The 21,621-nt window shown below is 53.9% G+C and overlaps 1 protein-coding gene and 1 pseudogene across 3 annotated transcripts in view; one reads left to right on the forward strand and one right to left on the reverse strand.

Moving 5' to 3' along the window:
* Positions 1 to 21,621, reverse strand: part of LOC125086968 (ATP-sensitive inward rectifier potassium channel 12-like) — an 874,374-nt gene that overhangs the window by 702,289 nt on the left and 150,464 nt on the right. The gene's annotated exons all lie outside the window — the stretch shown is intronic.
* Positions 878 to 21,102, forward strand: LOC125086703 (uncharacterized; annotated as a pseudogene).

A 21,621-nucleotide genomic window follows, 5' to 3' on the forward strand; every position in this document is an offset into this window, starting at 1 on the left:
TTCCTGGTGAGCAGAGAGCCCAAACTGGGCTCCATCCCAGGACCCTGAGATCATGACAGAGGTCAAGGCAGATGCTAGTGGTCCTGGCCACCCAGGCTCCCTGAAACAGGAGCCGGTAACACACGACCAAACCAGTTATTACATTATTGAACAGTGGAATTGAGAACAAATAGAAGGAATAGAAGTCATTTGAATCCTGCTTCTTTAACTTTCCAGGGAAATAGGGCATGAACACCGGCCTTAGGTGTCCCTTTCGTCCAACTACAGAAGAAGCTACTGGAGCTCACACCTCAGGTTGAGAAACAGTGCCATCATGTGACCCATGTCCCCTGCATCAGGCGGGGAGCCCCCAGTGTCCCCTCCTTGATAGCAGCACCACCCCATACCCACAGGGAAACAGGGTGGGTCCTGGGGAGCTGTCTGTTTGCATGAGCCCTGCCCTGCCTGTGTCTTCACACTTTTCCCAAGAGCTCTGAGTTGGGGGAGTCAGAGCTATCCCCACAGTCTCTTTACTTAAAGATTTTACTTAGTATTTGAGAGAGAGATCTGGAGTGCAAGAGCAGAGGGTAGGGGCACAGAGAGTGGGAGAAACAGACTCCCCGCAGTGCAGGGGGCCAGATGAGGGGCTTGATCCCAGGACTCTGGGATCAGGACCCAAGCCAAAGGCAGAGGCTTTAAGCCACTGATCCACCCAGGCGCCCCTGTGAATAGATTTATACCAGTGTGAAAGACCTGGCGTCCACCGCAGCATCTTCCTCCTCCTCCTCCTCCCTCCTGGTTTTCTGAGTCAGTGTGCTTGGACTCCTCCGCGAAGTTGACCCTCTTACTGGGAGTGCCGCCCCAGGAGGCGGGTGCCCGCCCCCCAGGTCCCGCCCTTATGGCCGAAGTCCGCGGCGCCTTTTCCCTGGTTCTCTGCTGCAGGCGCCTGAAGTGCGGCAGCGCGAACTCCAGCAGGTCCGCAGGCTGGTGCCTCCGCACCTCCACTGCGCAAAGCCCTGCAGGAGCTCAGTCAGTCGCCGGGAGTCTCGATGCATCCTGCCTGCCCCAGCGAGGGCGCCTGGGCGCCGCCCTCGCCGCCTCCCTGGACCGGCCTGCGGCCCGCAGCCGCCAACCGAGGGCGCTCCGCTGGCGCTGGAGGCGCTACTCGCTGCTAGCGCCGCGCTCTGGGTCCCGGCCGCCTGGCTGGCGCGGGCCGCAGCTCCCGGCGCTCCGCTGCTCCTGCCGGGTGGCGGCAACGGCGGCGGCTGAGGGAACGCGGCCCTGGGAGGGCGGGCAGCATCTCGGGCTCCCCCTCGCCCCGGGCTGCACCATCCCTCCCACTCTCAACCATTGTTCATTTCTGGGAAGGATTTTCGTTGTCTGTTTTAGGGAAAGAGCACACGTGAGTGCGGAAGGCAGGAAGGGCAGGACCAAGAGAGAGTCCTAATGGACTCTGCCCTGAGCCCAGAGCTTGCCTCAGGGCTCAATCGCAAGAGCTTGAGATCAGGACCTGAGCCAGAACCAAGAGTTGGGCACTTCACTGAGGGTGCCGCCCAGGTGCCCCTCAGCTGTTGGTTACAAATTTCTTGAGATGGGCGCCTGCGTGGCTCCGTTGGTTGAGCAACTGCCTTCGGCTCAGGTCATGACCCTGGACTTGCAGGATCTCTTCTGGCATTGGGCTCCCGGTTCCTTGGGAGTCTGCTTCTCCCTCTGACCTCTCCTCTCTCATGCTCTCTCTCACTCATTCTCTCTCAAATAAAGAAAGAAAATCTTTTTAAAAAAATGTCTTGAGCCTTGTTTCATGGGCTTGAATGTGGGTGATCTCAGTGAGTATTTCCAGCGTCCTTGCGTATTCTGCATTTGTTGGGCGTTGTGTTCAGTGCCAAACAGGTCACGTAGGTTGAATGGATTTTTACATACATACATATATATATCTGCACTTTTTTTTAAACTTCTGTTACTTGTAAATTAAGGTTTTAATTTTTCTCTTTAGGCTATCCTGTCTCAGAAGTGCTGCTTTTGCTGCCCGGTAGCGTCTTTAACATCACCTCCCACGGAGAGATAATATCCAAACTAATAAAATTAGAAATGACTCTAGACGCCTGGGTGGCTCAGTTGGTTGGACAACTGCCTTCGGCTCAGGTCATGATCCTGGAGTCCCGCATCAGGCTTCCAGCTCCACGGGGAGTCTGCTTCTCTCTCTGACCTTCTCCTCTCTCATGCTCTCTCTCACTGTCTCTCTCTCAAATAAAAAATAAAATCTTTAAAAAAAAAAAAAAGAAAAAAAAAAGAAATGACTCTAAATACTAAGATCTGTATTGGAGTAAGAACAGAAAAACTGGGGCGCCTGGGTGGCTCAGTGGGTTAAGCCGCTGCCTTCGGCTCAGGTCATGATCTCAGGGTCCTGGGATCGAGTCCCGCATCGGGCTCTCTGCTCAGCAGGGAGCCTGCTTCCCTCTCTCTCTCTCCTCTGCCTGCCTGCCTCTCCGTCTACTTGTGATCTCTCTCTGTCAAATAAATAAATAAAATCTTTAAAAAAAAAAAAAAAAAGAACAGAAAAACTATCCATCAAAAAGTAGACTTAGGTGATCTCTATGAAAATCCCAATGCGGTTTTTTTACAGAAATAAAAACAGCTATCGCAAAATTCATATGGAATCTCAAGAGAACAAAGATAGCCAAGACAATCTTGAAAAAGATGAAGTAGGAGTTCTCACAGTTCCTGATTTCAAAACTTATAAAACAACAGTACTAAAAGCAATGTAGTACTCGAATAAAGACAGACCTATAGGTCAGTGGAAAGAACAGGGAATCCAGTAATAAGCTCCTCTAAATGGTCAAATGATCTTTGGCAAAGGTGCCAAGATCATTCAATGGGGAAAGGAGAGCCTTTTTAACAAATGCTTTTAGGGAAATTGCAAATTCACAAGCAACACAATGAAGTGTACACTTACTTTACCCATATACAAAACTTAACTCAAAATGAGTAAAAACTTAAATGTAAGAGCTACAACTATACAACTTTTAGAAGAAAACAGGGGAAACTCTTTATGATATAGGACGTGGAAATGAATTCCTTGATGTGACAGGAAAAGCACAGGCAGCAAAAATTAACACAGAAAAAGTGAACACATCAAAATTGAAAACTTTTGTGCATAAAGGACATAATCAATAGAGCGAAAGGCAGCCTACAGAAGGATAGAAAATATTTGTATATCATATATTTGATAAAGGTTTAATATCCAGAATACATAAAAACTCCTTCAATTCAACAGCAAAACAATCCAATTTAAAAAATGATCACGGACGCCTGAGTTGCTCAGTGGGTTAAGTGTCTGCCTTTAGCTCAGTTCATGATCCCAGAGTCCTGGGATCAAGTCCCGCATCAGGCTCCTTGCTCAGCAGGGAGTCTGCTTCTCCCTCTGCCTGTTGCTCCTCCTGTTTGTGCTCATTTTCTCTCTTCTCACAAATAAATAAATAAAATCTTTAAAAAATAAATAAGTAAAATAAAACAAAAAACGGGCAAAGGACTCAAATAGACATTTTTGCAATAAGATGCAGAAATGTCCTATAAGTTCATGAAAACATGTTCAACATTAGGAAAATGCAAGTCAAAACACAATGAGATAGCACCTCACACCCACTGTGATGGCTACTATCAAAAAAAGAAATAACAAGTGTTGTGAGGGATGTGGAGAAAAGAGAATCCGTATGCACTATTGTTATATAAAAAAGGTGTAGTTACTATGAAAACCAGTATGGAGTTTCCTCAAAAATAAAAACAAAATTTCCATATGATCTAGGAATTTCACTTTGGGTTTTATACCTATTACAAACAGAATTATGTCCCTCCAAATTCCTAACTCCTAGTAGCTCAGAAAGTGATTGCATTGGATACAGTCTTTAAAGAGATAATTAAATTTAAGTGAGTTTGGCCCTAACATAATATGACTGATGTTTTAATAAGAAAAGAAAGTTAGGATACAGATTTACCTAGGAGACAGACAATACAGGGAGAAAATGGCCATTTAGAGGATAAGAAGAAGAAACTGAGGAGAAATCAAACCTATGGTCTAAATTATTATGATCTCCCAATATTTAAATGTTAGAATTTCAATGCCCAATGTGGTGGTGTTAGGAGGTGAGGCCTTTGGCAGGTAAATAGGTTGAGGGTAGAATATTCATGAACAGGATTAGTGCTTTCATAAGAAAGATCCCACAGAGCTCCCCAGCCCCTTCTACCATGGAAAGACACAGTGAGAAGTCTGCATCTTGTAAGAGAGCCCTCACCCAACCATGCCTCCGAAACTGTGAGAAATGAGTTTCTGCTGTTTATAGGCTACCCAGTCAGTGGATTTTTGTTACTGTAGCTCGAAGGGACCAAGACAGCAACTCTGAAGCATTATTTATAATAACCAAAAGAGGTAAAGCAATCCAAATATCTATTTACACGTGAATAGAGAACTAAAAGTAGAATACTATTCAGCCTTTAAAAAGGTAGGAAATTCTGACACCTGCTACCTGTGTAAACCTTAAAGACACTATGCTTAGTGAAATAAGACAGTCGCCAGAAAACAAAAACCCCAATACTTCACCATTCTACTTATAAGAGGTTCCTAGAGTAGTTAAATTCAAAAAGACAGAAAGTAGACTGCTGATTGATGCGCCGCAGTGAGGGGGAAATGACAGGTTCTTCCATGAGTACAGAACTTCTGTTTTGCAAGATGGAAAGAGCTCTGGAGATTGGTGGCACAATGCGAATGCACTCAACACTACTGAACTGCACACCTAAAAATGGTTAAGACAGTAAACTTTATGTTATATGGGTTCTATCACAACATTAAAAAAGAAGTTTAATGCAATGGGATGATCCTATGTAGCTGTTAGCAGTTGTTGTTGTCTTGAACATCAATATGAACACTGATTTGAGTATAGTGTTAGAGATATAAAAATAGTTGCCAGAGAAAGTACACGATCCTAGTTAAATTTGAATTCAGAAAAAATGGATAATTGTGAGTATACATGTATCCCAAGTATTGCATGGCACATGCTTATACTAAAAATAACATTTGTCCTTTATCTGAGAAGTATATATGACTGTGTACTCCATGTTTTTATTTGCTATATATGGAGATTCTAATACAAATGCACATGTTCATGATGACTTGCCATAAAGAGTGCATGCTGTTCTATGTAGAAGAAATGTAGCATCTAATATTTGAGTATTTAGAATTGTAAAGTAAGGGTACATCTGAGATGTCCAGTGACATTCTGAGTACACTAGGTGGCCCTGGTAAATAATAGATATTTATTATTCATTATATTCCTATAAATAATAATTCCAACTTCTAGTCTTTACCCTGGTTTCTCAGTCACTCCTATGGCATGTGAAATATTTCCAGATCTAAACCTATTTGCCTCATTTTGAAATATGATTTTTTTGGTAGAGAATAACTTAAAACTATGTCCTGAAGAAAAAAAAAAACTATTACCTGAGATGTAAAGTAATTGCTTTACACATGTACATACACACACACATACACAGACTCATTTCTGTGACCAAATAAAGCTATTAAATGGTGAGTCAAATCAGTTAAACTTTGCTCCTTAAAGAACTGGAGCATCAACAGCAAATTAAGCCAACCCCACAAACAAGATGGGAAATAATCAAGATTAGAGCAGAGATCAATGAGATAGAAACTAGAGATACAGAAGAACGCATCAACGAAACTAGAAGCTGGTTTTTTGAAAGAATGAATAAGATCGATAAACCATTGGCCAAACTAATCCAAAAGAAAAGAGAGAAGACCCAAATTAATAAAATTATAAATGAAAAGGGAGAGATCAGGACTAACCAAGGAAATAGAAACAATCATCAGAAATTACTATCAACAGTTATATGCCGATAAGTTAAGCAACCTAGATGAAATGGATGCATTCCTGGAAACCTATAAACTTCCAAAACTAAATCAGGAAGAAATGGACAACCTGAATAGACCAACAGCTAGTAACGAGACTGAAGGAGTTATCAAAACCTCCCAGTGGGGCGCCTGGGTGGCTCAGTGGGTTAGGCCGCTGCCTTGGGCTCAGGTCATGATCTCAGAGTCCTGGGATCGAGCCCCGCATCGGGCTCTCTGCTCGGCGGGGAGCCTGCTTCCTCCTCTCTCTCTCTGCCTCTCCTCTCTGCCTACTTGTGATCTCTCTGTCAAATAAATAAATAAAATCTTTAAAAAAAATTAAAATGTGCCATTATAAAAAAAATTTTAAAAAAACCTCCCAGAAAACAAGAGCCCTGGACCTGACGGGTTCCCTGGGGAATCCTAACAAACTTTCAAAGAAGAAATAATACCCATTCTCCTGAAGCTGTTTCAAAAAATTGAAGCAGAAGGAAAACTTCCGGATTTTCTTATGAAGCCAGCATTACCGTGATCCCCAAGCCAGGCAAAGATCCGACCAAATAGGAGAATTTCAGACCAATGTCCCTGATGAACATGGATGCCAAGATTCTCAACAAGATCCTCACTAATAGGATCCAACAGTACATTAAAAAGATTATCCATTGGGACGCCTGGGTGGCTCAGTTGGTTGGACGGCTGCCTTCGGCTCAGGTCATGATCCCGGAGTCCCGGGATCGAGTCCCACATCGGGCTCCCAGCTCCATGGGGAGTCTGCTTCTCCCTCTGACCTTCTCCTCGCTCATGCTCTCTCTCACTGTCTCTCTCTCAAATAAATAAATAAATAAATAAATAAATAAATAAATAAATAAAAAGATTATCCACATGACCAGATGGGATTTGTCCATGGGTTGCAAGGGTGGTTCAACATTCGCAAATCAATCAATGGGATAGAACAAATCAATGAGAGAAGAACCACAGGGTCCTCTCAATTGACGTAGAAAAAAAGCATTTGACATGATAAACTTTGGGAAATTATCTACTGATTCTTAATCACTGTCACCCTAACTCAGATTAGTCAATCAGACAAAACAGTCATTTACAAATAAAGGACAGCAAAAAACACATGACATTTATGATCAGAACGTCTGTGTTTGAATATAGCCTTTGCCACTTTTGGCATTTTTGGTTCTTGGACAGGTCATACAGCCTCTTCAGTAACATTGGTAAGATAATAATACCTACTTTTGGGGATCACTGTAAAAATTATAACGGAGTACAAAATCACATATCAACCTATCTCATGATAGGAAAACACATAGAAAGGTATTAGGACATGACTAATTTGAGAGGAATAAAGAAAGGTGGGCTTGACAGGCGTCTGGAGTGATACCATAGAGGGTGGGAAGAAGTAGAAAGAAGGTTCTCAGGAAGCAAAGAGGAGAAATAGACATGAAAAGGCAGAAATGCATGGAAGGGATGATGAAGACAAATCACGGACTTTCTATATATTTCTTGGTTTTTCTCACTTTTGACAAAACAAGTTAATAGAGAAAGAGAATCAGTTGTTAGGAATAAAGGAATTGAGGGGCACTTGGGTAGTTCAGTCTGATAAGCATCAGACTCTGAATACCTTGTCAAAATAATAAAGTTAACACAACAATTGTGGTAGAGGCATTCAACGAGAAAAGACTAGCAAATTTCATATTCAGTGCTGAAACAGCAATGCACTGATCTAGGAGGAATTAAAAAGGGATCCTGTCAGTCTTACACTATTTACAAAAATTAACACCAGTTGAATTAAAACACTGATTGTTTTCTGGCAATAATGCAAGAAAATCTAGATAGTTCATGTGCAATGCTAGACACCTAGAGTATCTAGAAACTCAGCATTTATTAAATGAAATTTAAACCATCTGTATCCAAAAAAAAAAAAGATATACCAAGCAAGATAGGTGTGATATATCTGGAAAAAATGAAAGTGCAAATAGCAGGCCATGAGTTCATTTCAGTAATACACAAAAAGTTCTTACAAATTGTCAGGAAAAAAGACAAACAGAGAGTCTAAAAATGGGCAAAGATGTGAATATACAATGTACCAAGTGCAAATCCAAATGACTAACACCCTTGGGAAAAAGGAAATTGACTAGTTACTAGGGAAATAGAAATCAATATACTGATTTAACCTGAAAGTATAAATGCTCCAGATTTCATGTTGATATGGTCATGAAGTGAAAGGGTAGGCTTAGATTGCTGGCTGAAATGTAATGTGAATTAACCGAGTTCAGCCTTCTGTTCTAAAAAGCCTCAGTATTATTAATCTTAAAATGAGAATATGACAATATCTACTAGGAAAAAAACCCCTATTCCTTTCCTAGAAAGCTATTGTGTAAAACCAATGTACCAGTTTGTAAGAACTTATAAATAAAGAGAACTTTAAAAAAAGGATTTTATTTTTATTTATTTATTTGACAGAGAGAGAGAGCGCGAGCGCACAAGTATGCAGAGCCGCAGGCAGAGGGAGAGGGAGAAGCAGGATCTCTGCTTAGCCGGGAGCCCAATGTGGGGCTTGATCCCTGGGATCGTGACCTGAACCCAAGGCAGCTGCTTAACCAACTGAGCCACCCAGTTTCCTCTAAAGATAACTTTTACAGAGTTGTTCAAGGTAATGAAAAACAAAAATAAGAATAGGAAAAAAGAAACCCAACTCCGTTTATGTGTGTATGAGGACGTACATTGATACATATCTACAGAGCTTTATGCAGTCCATAAAGCCCGGGAGAGGGGGAGGGGCCGCGTACCTGCTCATGGAGACTGGGGGCCCTAGCGGGAAGGCGGGAGGCACTCAGCATGGCCTCCCAGGGCTGCCCTCGGCCCACTGGCGCCGGGACTGCAGAGTGCTGGCCCACCTGACAGGCTCCCAGACTCCAGGCCTGGTCCTGCTCTACGGTTGTGCATGGAGACGCCACCCGGGACACTGGCTGGTGACGGGGTCTCCGTGCTATTGAGGCGGGCGGGCAAAGCGGGCACAACAGCGAGGCTCCCGCCTAAGCAGCCCTGATGAGTGTGGCCAGAGTGCAACCTGTCGAGCTGGAACATTCCAGAAGGCCCAGCAGCCAGGACCCCACTCGGGGCTGTACTACTCCACCTGGGCTGGAGGACAGCTTGTGGGCTTGGGGAGCCTTCCTGGGGCTGGTGGGAGTTCGGGTCTGACCCCGCAGCACAGCGAGGGGCGGCAGCGGCATTTCTCATTTCTGGATCTACTTTTCTCCTCATACCTGCATGGCAGGGACATAAAATTTTCCAGAATATCAGCCGCTTGGGTGGCCTAGTGCAGATCTGTGGAAGGAAGGAGGGATGGGGCGAGGATGGACACCATCCCCCAGAGCTGGCAGGAGAAGGAAGGAGGGACGGCGGGGGGGAGGGGGGGGACAGACACGATCCTGCAGAGCTAGTGAGAGAGAAGGATGGACCGGGGGGGGGGGCATGGACACCATCCTCCAGGAGCTGGTGGGAGAAGGAAGGGGGGTGATGGATACCATTCCCAGGGAGCTAGTGGAAGGAAGGAGGAACAGAGGGGGGACAGACACCATCCTGCGGAGCTGGTGGGAGAAGGAAGAAGGGACAGAGTGGGGGCAGAAACCATCCTGCGGGGCTGGCAGGAGAAGTGGCCTGAGGTCAGCATCTGCAGCCACGTGGTCCCTTGTCGGTGACTGTGGTGGAGAGATTTGGGTGCCCAGGGTCTCAGGAGCCTGGCCCACCACACACTGTCCAGAGTAGTCTGCTGTCTGGCTTGAAACCCCCACTGACTCTATTTGCCACTTTCCAGATCTGGAACCCACCGTTTCCCCCCAACAGGCACCAACAGCCAGGGGCACCGTGTCTCACCAGAGACCCATTCTGTCCCCACAGGGAGGACTGTCATGTACCGTGGGTACTTCCGACTGCCAGAGAACGGCACCCCACCTTCCACCAGACTCCCTGGAGCAGGCCAACATGATGGTGGACACGTGCTCGGGGTTTTGTACCCAGAAAGTAAGGGCACCTGTGATGCGTGAGCGTGTGCGGTGCGCTGCACGGGGCCGGAGCCCAGGCTGGACGCAGGTTTGGGATGGCCGTGTGGTCTGTGCTTGCGTGGGCACCCCAGGCTGGCCGGGGTGCTGTCCGCTGGGCCACAAGGCTGGAAGGATCCTGCCTTCCCCGATGGCAGGTGTCAAACTGACTGGGTTTGTTAGTGGGACGTGCTGGCTCAGGCTTGGGGAGAGTGAACAGCTTATCAGTTGTGCCGATGGACATGGCTGGGCGCTGAACCCAGCGTCAGGGCCGTGGTCACACGTGTGCCTTTGTCTCAGCCGAGGCTCAGAGATGATTCTGCAGAGGGCGGGCGGGGTGCAGAGGTCTCTGTCCCGGCCTCGTGCGGGAGCTCTAGGTGGGACACGGTGGTCAAGGCCAGGTGGGGCTGGAAAGCAACGGGACCCCCAGAGTGCTGAGGTCTGGGGTGCAGTCCAGTGGCCCACATGTGGGCCCCGGGGCATGGCAGTAGGCAGAGGTCAAGGCTGCTCCCATGTGCTGCGGACTGTGACTGGAGACCAGGTAACAGGATGGGGCTAGGATGGGAGCGTCCTGGTGATGGTGGCGCATATGTCCTCATTCATCCGGCGGCAGCCACACCCTTGCCATGTAGGAAGTCACTCTGCCCTCCTGACGGCCATGTCTGGCGGGTGCTGGGACATGCTGTGATTGTAGCTGAGGAAACGGAGGCGGAGAAGGTCACAATGCTGTCCAAGGTCACCCATCCCCTATGTGGGGGAGCTGGGATTTGGACCCAGGTAGGCCCCCTGGTTCTGACCCTGCTGGTGGCTCGGAGCTGCAGGAAGTGGGCTTCTGGGGTTACCGGGGAGCCTGCCCTCCCTGGTGCCTCTTGAGGCGCGCCCCAGGGCCGAGACAGAGCCTTTCCTGCACTTTCCAGCCCAAGCAGCTTTGGTGGGTCTCTGTGGCTCTAGCATTTCGGGGTATCTGGGGTGTCCTTGGGGGCTCACAGCATCCGGCTGAGGTCCGTGTTCCCATGCTCCGCATGTGGGAGCAGAGCTGTGGGTGGAAGGCCGTGTGCACCTGCTACACGCGGCCCTCCCAGGGCTTCTGCACACCTGCCAGAGGTCCGCAGGGAGTGCCCACTGCCATCACCAGTCCAAGGAGCTTGGCTGCACCAGACCTGGCCGCTCCATCTGCAAACCTGGAGGTGCCCCACATGCCGGGTGACCTACTTTACCCTCCCGGTGCTCCGAGGGGGACACGCTGCCCCCCACATGCTGCCTGAGCCAGAGGGGGTCGTGGCCGTGGGAGCAGGCACCCGTCCCGTCCGGACAGTGCCGCGGTTCCTGCCAAGCGGCGTCTGGGGAGGGGACGGGCAGCTCCTGTTCCTCGCCCGGGGGTCGGGCTCAGGGACCTCTCCATCCTGGCACGGGCAGCACTTTCCCCATCTTGGGCTCCCTCGCGCAGACATCCTGGTGCTTATGCGACCCCTTCCCCGCTGTGGAGCACTTTGTGGTTTTCAGTGTTCCGCTTTGGTGAGCGAGGCCACAGTGACTTCACGGACCCCCACCGCGGAGCCAAGGCTGGGGTCAGGCTGAGCTTCTCGAGGACCGGTCTGGGTCACGCGCCATCGGGGGCATTTGTGGCCCCAGAGGGGACATCTCCACCATGGTTTGTGGGTTGGTCACTATGGTTCAGGAACGTCACGATGTGGCCGGACAGATGGACACGCGGGGCACCGTCAGTGCCATGACCATCTGACCACCGGCGCGGGGCTCAGCCAATGTCACGTGTGTCTGGCACAGAGAAGCCATCTGGTCTGATATTCTGTGGCCATAGGGACAGACCTGCCCTGTCTCCATGCCTGGACCTGGGATGGCAGACATGGGGCCGGCAAGGGGCTCCAGCACCAGGGGCAAACGGGCTGGCTCCTGATGCTTCCATAGGAATCCTGTGTGCGGCCGGAGGTGCCCTCTCCCTGCACCTGCTCCTGGTCTGTCGGAGGGCGAGAAGGGAGATGAGTGCGAACTCGTCCTATAGATGACTGATGACTCGGGCGGGTCTTCTCAGGCTTTCCCGTGGTGCTGACCCAGCTCGTTCCCGGCACCACAGCTGTTCTGCCGGACCCACCTGGATCCTGGCAGGTGCAGGCTGTCCTGGGGTGGGGGAGGGGCACTGCCTCTGCAGCCAGCCAGCGGTGGGGCAGTGAGTGTCTGGGTTTTGTGAATTAACACTCTGGACCTCGGGAGGTTTTTCCCTTTGCTAAAATGTTCACCAGTCCTGTCTGCTGGTGACGACCTAGCACAGCCTTGGGGTTCTCTCATGATTTTGGCCATAAACCTGTTGACGTTACACCGTGGTGTCTTCAGAGAAAATTTATTGTGTTCTGGGGGTGGATGTCTATAAAGGTAACACATATCTTTTAGAAAATTTGGAAAACGTGAAATTAAATTAGAACTCACCAGTGACATTACTGCATCAGAGAAAACCACCAATGGCATTTAACGTCTTTAGGTCTTTTGTTCAAAGGGTATGTTGCCAGAATTCGAATCTTTAATGTTGAATCTTTCGGGGCACGTGGGGGCTCAGCCAGTTGAGCGTCCGACTCTTAGCTCAGCTCAGCTCATGGTCTCAGGGTCATGAGATTGAGTCCCACCTCGGGCTCTGTGCTGGGCATGGAGGCTGCTTAAAGAAAAAAAAAAAAGGAATCTCCTTCCGTTTTCCTTTGTTCCACGTGTCTCTCGTGGCATGAGACCCCCCCTCCCGCCCACTCTGGGCTCTTTCTTCACGGTTACAAGCCATGCTGCCACGAACATTCCTGAAGGTCAAGCTTTCAGCAGCTCATAATGGTCTCCTCGAGTCATCACACATGGAATCACAGGTGTGAGGGACTCACGTGTCTCCTGCATCACTCATGAGACTTCAGGTGTGTTTCCACAAGCAAGTCACGTGGCCTCATTCCAAAGACGGTGGAAGGTGGCTTCAGAGTCTGACCTGGGTGTGTGTCCCTGTGCAGACACATCCTTGCCTTGTGGTCCTGGCCATTCTCGTGGCCCTGAACTGTGGCATTCTCACTGATTGTCAACGATGCCATTCGAAGCTATGGGTCTCCATGGCAGGGGAGTGTGAGCCGGTCCCGGCTCTGGGGCTGCCTCCCCAACCACACAATTCCTACTTTGCAGCCCGACGGCAGGGGCGTCGTGTCGGTGGAAGACACGGGCTCAGTGATGGGCTCTTCGGACGGGCTGTGGTTGACCGTGATGCCTGCCCTCCACACCCATCCCAGCAGCCACCACCCCAGGCACCTTCTTTCCTTCTGGGTGTGCATGTCCAGAGCGGCCTCGGAGTGAAGGGAGACAGGAGATCGGTGGAGGCAAGCTCCATGCTGGTTGCAGATATCACCAAAACCCCCCATTTTCGTGAGTGTGTCCACGGAGTTGAGTGTGGTCTTGGGCAGAGCCCTGGGCTGCTTCTGCCCCTGATCGGTCTCACGGTCTGAAGTCTTGGGCTGCTTGGCACCTGCCTCCTCGCCTCAGTTTGCACTCCTGAAGCCCGAGTTCTGATCTCTGATGTTTCTGTGATTCTCTGTAAACCTGGGGACCGACCGCAAGAAAGGCGCTCAAGGAGGACAGAGACAGACAGGCCTGCTGGGACGTCCACAACCTGACCTGTGGCCACGATCGTGCCTTTGCAGGGGTTTTCCCGGGACGGGAGGGCCCAGCTGCTGCTGCCATGACCCAGCACCCAACTGAATCACTGTGCATGTGGCAGCCACCAGGCCCAGGCTCCGGATGCAGTTCCAGGTGGAGACCTGTCCCCACACCCCGTCCCCCTATGCCCCTCCGATGGAAATTGTCCCACAGCTGTGTCCCCGTCCTGCTTCCCCTTCTCCAAACGTTGAGAAGACGGTGGGGGTGGCAGGAGCAGGGAAGCTGGCAGAGAAAGTTTCATCAATATTTAATTTTTATGGAAATCATGTCCTAGAAATCCCCGAGGGGCTGGAAATTGTCCTGTATTTTCAGAATCCAGTTCTGTTCTGTTGTAAATAAAACCACATTACTGTCGCGCGCTCCCTGTGCTCCACCCAAGCCTGGAACTTGACAGTCTCATCCACTCGAGGAAGCGGAAGGGCTCGCGTTGCTAATGGAGTGCGACCCCCACCAGGGGTGACCAGTGGTAGAGGGATACTTCCTTCTAGGACCCGGTTCTGCCGGTGCTCTTGAGGACACAGCAGACAGAGCCCAGACATGTGGGGCAAATGGATGACCCCCTGGTGTGTCTGCAGGTGGACCACAGCTGCAGGTTCCTCCACGGGGATCCCGTGTGGGCACACTGATTTCTGAGGGAAGGGAAAGTCCACACCAAGGGATCCTGTTTGCAGGATGTTCTAGGGTAGCTGGATGACCACGGAGCACAAGTCAGAGCCTTGGCTGACTGCGGGAGGAAACGGGACCCAGTGATTCCCACAGGCAGAACCAGAGGTCTCAGCAAAGGGATGGGGTCTCATGGGGGTGGGAAGGGTGTGGTGGTATGAACCAGGGTGGTTAGTGAAAGCCTCTCAGGGAAGGGGCTTGAATAAGTGGGGGAGGTCTGGAGGCAGGATGTTCCAGGCAGAGAGAACAGCAAGTGCAAAGGTCCTGAGCTCTGTGTGTGCCAGTGGTGCATGGCCAAGGACCACAGTGAAGGTCACCACAACTGCCTGAACAAAGTGCCACAGACAGGGGCTCGCACTTCTTGAGGCTCTGGAAACCAGAAGCCCAAGGTAGGGTGTCACTGGGCTGGTTTCTTCTCAGGCCTCGTGGGCTCACAGACGGGCGTCTTGTGCCTGTGTGTTCATATGGTCGTCTCTCTGTCTGTGTCCAAAACTCTTTTTATGACCACACTAAATCGGGTTGGCTTGTACCCGCCATGGCCCTATTTTAACTGAATTACATCTTTAGAGACCCCGTCTCTGAATATAGCTGCATCCTGACGTGTGGGTCGGACATGGGCTTGGGACAGAGACCGCGTGGTAGAGAGAGACGGCTGGGGGCTCCGGTGCTACTTCATGGCCTGGTCCAGGTCCCAGCCCTACACGCCAAGGCGGGCCCTGCTGCAGTGCCCAAGGGTGTGGCTTGCAGTGTGGGGCGGGCTGCTGTGGCCATGGGCAGGTCTGATGGGTGCAGTGGGGGTAGGACTTCTGACCTTCTGGGCATAGGGACCTTGGAGAGGACCCTATGGGCAAATCGTCAAACCCTCAGGTCCCCCAAGCAGGGGGGTGGGAGGTGGCACTGGAGTCCCGAGAGATGAGAAGGACTCACGACAGGCAAACTGAGGCTCAGAGATGTCAGGGTCAGTGTCGGGATCTGACGGGCTACACAGCTGCTGCTTCCTCCCTGGTCCCTATGCCCAGGAAGCCCAGACACCCTGAGCTACTGCCTCCCCCATCCTCCATCCTCCGAAAATCCCTGTGTCAAGCCTTGTCCAGAAAAAGCATGGGGATCAGGGCTCTGGTCCCAGGGGAGAAGACAAGCTGGTGAGGAGGCAGGAGGCAAGCCAGGTCCTCCCACTCTTCCAAGCCAGCAGCCAAAGGACTTGTCTGTTTTATAGAGACTAGCGTTCTGGATGGGGCCCCGGGCTGTTTTAGGGCTTTTCCCGCATGGTGGTGGGGGGGGGGCTCAGTGCTGTAGCAGTGATGTGCATGGGTGGTGGAGGTGCATGGCGGTACATGATGGAGATACGCAGGGCTGCGTGGTGGGGGTGCATAGGGGTGCGTGGTGGGTACGCAGGGCTGCGTGGTGGGGTTGTGTGGTGGTGGTGGGGGTGCACAGGGGTACATGGTGGGGTGCGCAGGGGTGCATGGTGGCCTGCAGAGGGGTGCGTGGTGGAGGTGCATGGGGGCACATGATGGAGATATGCAGGGGTGCATGGTGCAGGTACACAGGAGTGCATGGTGGGGTGAGCAGGGGTGCGTGGTGGGGGTGCGCAGAGGTGTGTGGTGGGATGCACATGGGTGTGTGGAGGGGTGTACAGGGTCAGTGCAGGGTCTAGGCTTCTGTCCCTATGTGGCAGCTCAGCTCTCAGAGGGACAGGGCCAGGACCCTGGAGCTCTCGGCAGGGCTCCAGCTGCTATGGGTGTCCAGGAGGAGGAGGGAGGCAGGGAGAGGCTCTGGTGGGGGTGCAGGGCACTGGGGGGCACACGCCTGAGCACAGGAGCACTCCCCGCCCCCGCAAGCTCTGCATCGCTCCCCCCCCACACACACACACACCATGACTGGGATGGGTGCGGCGACTTTCTGAGCACGGAGATCCTCACTTTGCCAGGCCACGCTCAGAAAATGCTAGTGATTTTTCTTTTCTTTATTTATTTACGATATTTTGCTGTGAGCAAAAAATAAAAAGGTCTGTGGTGCTGCCTCTGGCTCCCGCCTCCCTCCCTGCCACCTCCCCCCTCCCTGCATTTCCATTTGTAAGAGGCAGGGGCAGTCAGGGATGACAGGGCTGGGTACCCAGAGAGCACCCGCAAGCGCCATGCCCCGTGCTGGCTGCCCTCATAAGGGACGTGCGAGGTGAATTTGATTGCCTGTGTTCAGTGGTGAAGGGCAGAGAGAGTCGGCACCTTGCCCGAGGTCACACAGTGCCCAGCAGTCTCCTCTGTGGGGGCAGAGGGAGCAGGGAACGAACCCCACAGAGGAGGCCAGGGAGGCCAGGAGCTGGCCTCACCGTGAGGCACTGCCCTGCCACTAATCCTGGCAGAGCCCGCAGGGACTTCGTGAATGTCCTGGCCTGCACGCCCTGCCCCCTGCAGCTGGGTTGGGCTGGTCTCCTCCCCAGGGAGCCCCAGCAGGAACGCCAGAGGTCCCTTTGGGACTCCCGGCCGGTGGGCCCACAACGGAGTATGTGTGCTCACCTGCATCCTGACCTTCGCACGCACTGGCTCCTGCCCGGGTGCCCAGTCCTCCCTGCACTCCCGCCGCCCCCCAGTGTTCACCCCGGGCCTGGCTCACGCTGACTGTTGTTGGTCCCCAACCTGCTCTGAGCTGGGGGCAAAAGTCACATCCTGTGCGCCGTGCCACCCCTGGGCTTGCACGGGAAGAATGGCCACCGTCCATGTTGACAGGAGCCGGGAGGCCTGGCCCCGGTGGGCACCCCACATGCTTCTCCCCCATCGCTCCCCGGCAGAAGGTGCCCTGGCCATCCTGTGGGGCTAGTGCTACTGTGCTTACCCACGCTTCAGTTCAGCCTCCGGGGATGCCGTGGATAGTGCGCTGTGAGGCTAGGAACCCAAGGCACAGAGGCTGGCCGAGTACTGCGAGGTTTACCAGACACCTGTGCAGGGGAGTTCGGCGGCTGGGGGTGAGGTGTGAGGGGCCTTCCCTGCCATGTCTGCCGTGTGTGCTCTCCGGGCATTTGGAGTGACTAGTGCGGCTGCATGCGTCCTGGGGGGAAGGGAAGCCACCACCGTCCCTGGAAGCTGGACACGGGGCACACCGGGCCTTTCTCCGAGTCTGGGGATGGAAGTGCTTTGAGGAACAGCAGGAGAGCCACGAGGCGAGCCCCACCACCCTCCGGCAGAATCTGGAATGTTCTGTGCTGTGTGGGAGCCAGGGCTTGCTGCCCGGGCCGTGGGAGGCCTCGTCATCCCTGGAGCTCTCTCTGGGCATAGGCCTGGGCGGCCACCCCCTCCTCAGGACCTGCCTCGGTTTCCTCATCGATGAAGCAGGAGACTGAGGGCGGTGGGTCCAGGTGGGGCGGTCAGTGGTCAGCCTCTGGCCTTTCAGACACTCGCTGCACAGACCGGCGGTTCCTGCCCACCAAGGCCAAGTTGTTTGCGGCTCTGTCAAGCTTCCCAGGAGACAGGAACACATGGGCACGGCACCTCATTGAGCACGCCACCGGCTTCTACACGGGGAGTTACTACTTCGATGGGACCCTGTACAATAAGGGTGAGTGAGGGCCACGGGGCCTGGAGTCCCCGGGCCGGCCCAGGGGCCGGGGAACCAGCATTGCAAACACATTCCCAGCCCTGCGGCCGGCCCGGGACTTGGGACATCCATCCTGGTGGCTTGCGCTCCCACGCTATGACCACTTTCCAAATATCCTTTGGTTGGCAGAACCCGCAGTAATTCTGTGAGACGTCACTGGCTCGTTTGTCTGATTTTCTGGGAGGCCAGAAGGAGCTCCTCAAAACGCTGTGTTTTTGAAGATAGGTGCAAAACCCCCTGGAGTTGTGTGGCCCCTAGTCTCTCCCTGCAGAAACGAGAGGCCTCCCTGTGCTGGGTAGGACCGAGAACCCCAGCCAAGCGAGGGGCTGTCTGTCTGCCATCAGGTGTCATCCCCGTTGCGTCCACATTCCTGACCGGACTATGGTTTAGGAAGAGAAGCCCAGGTCCACAGTGTCCTGAGCTTGGTAGGGGGCTCTGGTCTGGTGGGAGAAGCCGAGAAAGCTGGTCGCTCATCCTTATGCCCTGAGTGTTACCAGCACCCCTAGGGGGGTGGCCAGATGACCTGTTCTGGGTCCTGCCTGCTGTGGCCTGGCGCCCGTGGAGTCCCATGGCACAGGCTGCTGGTTACCTGCTCCTCTAGAGGACCGTAGCCATCTGCACAGCTGGTGGTCTTGGTCTGCAAGTGGCCCGGGGGCCCAGTGGCTGGCGTGGCCATGTGTGATGGCCCTGGGTGTTCCTCCTGTGAGGCTCATGGGACTGGCGCGGGGTGGCCTCTGCCCTCTGCACCGACCCCCCAGTGACATGCATGGGCACCCGTCTGTCCTGGGCGACTGTGGCCCATGGGACACACAGAGCGGCCACTGTGGGGACAGCCCGCTGCACACAGAAGACACTGAAGGTCTTGAAGTGCTGGGGACCCGATCCCAATCCTGATCCTGTGTTTACAGCCCACGGTCTGGCTCCTCTTTCCCTCGTCCTGGTGCTGGGCAGTAGGAGCCCCGGAGAAGGCTAACGGTTGTTAGGCCTGGGGCAGAGATTTGTTTGAACTGGGTTGGGTTCCAAGAGGCAAACCCAACTCAGAGGAGCCTTGTTTCCCAGCATCAAAGAACCCGGCCCTGGGGCTGCACCTTTGCGTGCCCCCCGCCCCCGCTCACGAAGCAGGTGGTGTTGGGGCTCGTTGCTGTCCCCAAGAGCCCAGGAGACACGCATGCTCATTTATGGAGCACGGGTCCCCGGCTGGCGGACCCCGGGTCTGTCGGGATATGGCTGGAGTCTAGGTTCTGGGGCACCCCTCCGGGGGTCCTTCTGTGACATCTGACCGCACCCCCTGATCGGCCCCTACTCCTAGTTCCTGGGAGGTGCTGTGCTCCCTGGGACTGCATGTGGAGCTCCTCCATCCCCAGCATAACGGCCACCGCTGAATGAGCCCACAGCGTCTTGCTGACCCACGTGTGACTCTGTTACGGGTGGGAGGGCTGGGACCCCGCCACAGGACCCCGGGGCTCACTGCTGGGCGGGGGCTGGAAGCCCGGCCTCACAGGGACACCTGCACCAGGTGCCCAGAGCCCCGTGCTGCCCTGCGACCCTGGCAGGTGTCCTGCCCACTCTGAGGCACACCTGCGTCCACGACTGCCTCACGGGTTGTTGGTGACGCTCACGGGAAATCGCCTTGCAGACGCCCACACGCATGCGCCTGCAGGGTCTAGACTTGTGGGTCTCCTGGAGGTGCGCTTAGCTCTGCCTGCTGACACAGTGAGTCCATCACCATCCTCAGTGGCCCCCCGTCTCTCCCACAGGGTTCAAAGGCGAGAAGTAGCACTGGCACAGCCGGCACACCATCTGTGAGAAGACCCACGAGAGCGGCCGCAGGGAGACTGAGATGTTCAACTCGGCCATCCTACTGATCCTGAATCCATACAGGTCCCTGGTGGCCAAGTTCAACCACAAGTGTAGCGGGCACCTGGGCTACTCGGCTGACGGAAACTGGAAGAGCAAAGGTGGGCAGAAGGCAGGGGAGGGGGGGGAAGCCGGGCAGCTCTTCTCCTGTGCAAAGACACCTGTTCCCGGCCCTGTCCGGCTCGGCCGCTGCCCCCCTGCAGTGGCTGGGACATGGGTCCGGGTGGCGAGTGTTGGGACACTGAGCAGTCAGAGGGCAGCGGGTGTGGGGCTGTCGGGCAGGCAGGCCTGTCCCCACAGACCCTGTCCCGGCAGATGCCCCCATCACCTCCAGCCCACCCTGCCCCTTGCTGGCACCCCAGGTGCAGGAGGCTGAGCTCTAGTCCCTCCTCGGCTCCCGGTGCCTCAGTTTACCCACCTGAGACACCAAGGCAGTCCCTGTCTGAGCGTGGTCGTGAAGACCAGGGAAAGCGAAGGGTCCCCACGCCCTCCGAGGTGGCAGGATGGTCACAAGCTGTATTTGTTGATATTGACACCGTCCCCAGCAAGACAAAAGCCCCAGCATGTCTATACTTGCTGGGATAAGCTCTCACGAATAGATCCTCCCCAAACGTTGCGGGCTGCCCGTCAGCGTCGTTGCGGGCTGCCCGTCAGCGTCATTGCGGGCTGCCCGTCAGCGTCGTTGCGGGCTGCCCGTCAGCGTCATGGGTGGACTGGCCACCCCCACGGGACGTGGTGGGCATCAGGCAGGGACCTTGCTCACTTAGCTTCACAGGAAGACCCCGCAGGTGCTCAGGCCTGCGCCCTTTCTCCCAGTGCCCCTGCTTGTCCCCGTCACCCAGGGCAAGGTGAGCGTGGATCAGGGTCACCCATCTCCCACCCGTGAAGAACACTGTGCCGCGTGGGCCACGTGGCTCTCCCTGCCCCGGCGTGGGCCCCGCAGGCAGGGCGCTCACCGTCCATGAGAGAGGGAACCAGCTCTCTCCACATGCCACATCTGTCCTTGTGTGGGGCTGCACGGCCACCGAGGCAGACGTGGCCCTGTGACCCAGGCTGGGAGGTGCTCTTACTGCCCTCGGGTCATCAGGAGGGCCTGGTCTGAGGGGCCACCTGCCCTGGTCGCCCACCTCCCGGCTCCCCACCCGCAGCACCCAGGAGGCGGGGCCGACCTGCGTGTCTCTCCCCGCAGAGTGGCCAGACTTCGTGCGCATCTACCACATGCTGGACTGGCTGCGGTTCGGCAAGCAGCTGCTGGTGGTGCACTAGGAGGAGCTGTGCACGCTGCGGGAGATGGTGGCCTTCCTCAACGTGTCCCTGAGCAAGGAGTGTCTGCTGTGCGTGGAGAACAACAAAGAGGGCAGCTTCCGACGACCCTGAGCCCTTCACCCCGAGATGAGGGCTCTAATCCACGGCTACATCTGGACGATTGGACAGGTGCTGAACGACCCGGTGGGACCGGGCCATCCGTGCCGCCCGACACTACTCCACTGGGCTGCCAGAGCCGCCACAGGAACCCCGCACTCACAGACCTGCTGCACGCGCCGCTGCACGCTTGCGGGGACCTGCTCAGACTTGGTGATGCGGGCCCGGGCGTGCACGCTGGGCTCCCGGTGCGGCTCTCCTGCTTCCCACTGCAGGCTTGCTGGCCGGGGTCCTTGCCCCCAGGTGCGGGCTGGGCGGGCGTCAGTGCTATGGGCAGCGAGTACCGCAGCGTGGACGTGAGCTCACGGAAGCTGCCAGACCCTCTGACCCTAAACAGCACATCTGATGCCCTGTGAACATCTGTGGTATGGCCAACAGGCTCCCGGGTCCACAACCCTGCATCTCCCTTCTCTGTAGACTGGAGGGCAGTGCAGAGTGGAGCCTCCCCCAACCCCATGCTGCACACTGACCTCA

Source organism: Lutra lutra, chromosome 16 (genome assembly GCF_902655055.1).
Source record: "Lutra lutra chromosome 16, mLutLut1.2, whole genome shotgun sequence".
Lineage (NCBI taxonomy): Eukaryota > Metazoa > Chordata > Mammalia > Carnivora > Mustelidae > Lutra > Lutra lutra.